Source organism: Trichosurus vulpecula, chromosome 4, assembly GCF_011100635.1.
Source record: "Trichosurus vulpecula isolate mTriVul1 chromosome 4, mTriVul1.pri, whole genome shotgun sequence".
Lineage (NCBI taxonomy): Eukaryota > Metazoa > Chordata > Mammalia > Diprotodontia > Phalangeridae > Trichosurus > Trichosurus vulpecula.
Window position 1 is genome coordinate 423,664,711 of NC_050576.1, and position 3,305 is coordinate 423,668,015.

The following is a 3,305-nucleotide window of genomic DNA, read 5'->3' on the forward strand; positions in this document are numbered from 1 at the left end:
GGAGTTATGGTGATTTCCTGCTTACTCTACCATCTTGGCTCCCAAAAGTCTCCAAAATAACACTTTAAAATATAGAATAGGCCAAAGGGGAAGGGTACAAAACTTAACTGATGAAAATAATTCCTTAAAAGGAAGAATTATCTAAATGAAAAAAGAAATACAAAAGTTCACTAATAAAAATAACTCCTTAAAGATGTAGTTGTGCTGAGACAGCAGATTCAGTCTTCAGTCTTGATCAGGAAAGGGCTTCTCAGGGACTAAGTGTACTCTCCACCACTGCTAATGATGCCCATGCCTCTGCCAATGGATCTGTACCTTCCACCCCCATTCATGCACTGCTATTATGGTGAAGCTTAGGAAGGCTGATAAAAATCAAGGTGAGCCAAAGAAAATGGCTCCTCCCCCCAGGAGATAGATGACAGTAAGGATGAAGACATGTCAGAAGATGAAGAAGAAAGTAGTGGGGAAGAGATTATCATCTCTCAAAAGATTGGCAGGAAGGCTGTGACTATACCAGCAAAGAAAGTACTACCAGCCAAAAAAAGTCAATGTTGCCACCATACCTTACAGAAAGTAGTCATGAACCCTGGCAAAAAGACCCCTGTGTCTCCTGCCAAGAAAACAGCAACCCTAGCCAAAGCTGTCATTATACTAGGCAAGAAGGGAGCCACCCCAACTAAAGCAGCAACCATCCCAGCTAAAGCAGTAGTTACTCTCCTGACCAAAGGGCCAAAAAAATGGGAAGAATGCCAAGAAAGAGGACAGTGAATCCAAAGACATAGACAATGCAGATGAAGAGTATGTAGGATTTAAGTTGAGCCACCCAAAGCCACAAAAATTGGAGCAACTGCAGTCAAACAAACCTCTGAGGAGGAGGGGGAAAAAGATAGTTATGAGGATTAAGATAAGGATGACTGAAGAAGAAACTATGGATATCACACTATAGCAGTAAGGCAAGATGCATGACCTCAAAGAGGACCATGGACATATCTGAATGGTTCGGAATCAAAGTATAAGAAACTCTCTAGATAGAAAGCAGAGGAGGTATAACATTTATTTGGACATGACAGGATCCAATCCCAGGACCAATAGTTCCATTTCCATATAGTAGCAATGGTATTCCAAAACTGGTAAGCCCACCTCACTGTAGTAGCAACGAAATTATAACAAAATATTATGGCAAGGAACCAAGCCATACTGTAGCCTCCCCGTGCTGCTAGGGCCTTCCTATAAAAGATCACTCATGAATCCTAACTCTCTGTTCAGCCCTCTCTCCTGTAGCTCTGCTGACTCTGAGTTCCTTGATCTCCAAAAATCTCTCTTGTTCGGCACTCTCTGCTCTACAGTCTCTCTCTAGGCTGGCTCTCCTTCAGTGTCTGCTACCTCAATGTCTGCCTCTTAATCCTACCACTCTCCACTGCTCCCAGTTCTGCTGCTCCCAGTTCTGGGCTCTCTTTTTATACAGTCCTAGCCATCATCTGATTGACTAGAACTCAGTGCACATACCAATGACTCTGGTCTTAGCAACTCCCCTTAGGGCCCTGAGAGCTTCACACCTCTCACAAACTAGAAAATTAGTTTGCTAAGTAGCAAAAGGGTGTAAGCCTGGGGCCGCACAGCAAGTTAGTGAAAGGGTGTGGACCTGTTCAGGTTTCCCTTTGTTGGCCCCACCTGAGGCTTATTCAATAGGCGGGAGAGATCTTTCACTTACTGATTGGCTTTACACACACTGGTCAAAGGGAAGGCAGCTTCTGCCCCTGGAAAAAGTAAGAAAGCTCTGAGGAAAAAGAAGAGGAATATGAAGATTAGAAAGAATAGGAAAAAGAGGAAAACAAGCAAAATGGGAAGGAGGAAGAAAAGGAAAAGGAGGTACCCATCCAAAAAGCAACAAGAAACAGGAAGAAGGGAAACAGGCAAACAGAAAGCCCCTGAAGCCAAGAAACATAAACTGGAAACTGAAGCATTCCAAATTTCAATCTCTTTTCTGGTAACCTGAATTTCAACAAAATCACTTCTGAGCTAAAAACTAGAATCACAGATGTCTTTGCAAAAGAAAGAAAGAAACAAACAAACAAAGAAAGAACCTAACCCCCCTGTATGTCCATTGTTGAAGTTTGGCTACATGGACTTGGAATCCACTGAAGACACAGAAAAGGTTCTGGAAGTTAGTGACATAAAGGTGCTTGGCTCTGAAATGAAGCTGGAAAAAGCCAAAGTTAATAAGAAAGATCTAGAAGCCAGGATGCTCTTCCTCAAGTATGTGTCCTATAAAGCAACTCAAGAGGAGCTCAAGGAATTGTTTGGAGATGCTATTGAGTTCAGATTGGTCTGCACCAAGGATGGGACCTCCAAAGGAATTGCATACATTGAATTTAAAACAGAAGCAGATGTAGACAAGGCCTTGGAGGAGAAACAAAGGGCCACAAATGATTGTCAGGCACTCATTCTGGACTATACAGGAAAGAAATGTGAAGAATAAGAGAGGTGGAAAAAATAATTTCTGAGTGAGAACAACAGCAATTAATAGACTAAAAAACACCAGTGCTAAATAACCTCTCTTACAGCAGCACTAAAGAAAGTCTGCAGCAAGTGTTTGTGAAGTGACGTCCATCAGCTTGTCCCAGAATGACTAAGACACCCCAATGGTACACATTCATTGAATTTGCCTCTGTGGAAAATGTGAAAAAAAGCTTTGAATTCTTGTATTAACATAGAAATTGAAGGTAGAACATTTGGCTGGATCTAAAGGGACAGAAGATAGCTAATATAGTACGAAAGAACCAGTCCTACAAAATTTTGTTCATCAAAGCTTTGTCCAAAGATGACAGAATGAATATTGAAAGATTTATTCCATGGCTCTGTAGGTGCCAGGATTGTCACAGACAGGGAGACAGGGTCATCTAAAGGTTTGGTTCTGTGGACTTCAACTCAGGAAAAAATATGAAAATGGCAGAAGAGGCCATGGAAGATGGGGAGATTGATGGAAACAAAATAACTCTGGACTGGGCCAAGCCCTTTGGCTTTGGGAGCCAAGAGGGCAGTTGTGGTGGCAGTGGTCATGGAGAGTTTGATGGCCAAGAAAAGGGCAGATGATGGAAAGGGGGCTTTAGTAACAGAGGCCAAGGAAATTTTGAAAGTTGGGGTGGTTTCTGAGGAGAGTGAAGAGGAAGCAAAGACAACAAGCCATAAATAAAGAAGGTGAAGTTTGAATAGTTTCTCCCCAGTCTCTTTCCCTCTGACATTTGAACAGACTCTGGGAGGTTTACTCTGTCATGTAATCATTGAAAGAGGCTTGTGAGGACGTG

At 42.3% G+C, this 3,305-nt stretch overlaps 1 pseudogene; it reads left to right on the forward strand.

The window, feature by feature from the left end:
• The first annotated feature begins 343 nt into the window (after positions 1–343).
• On the forward strand, positions 344–3,093 carry LOC118847367 (annotated as a pseudogene).
• The last annotated feature ends 212 nt before the right edge of the window (positions 3,094–3,305 follow it).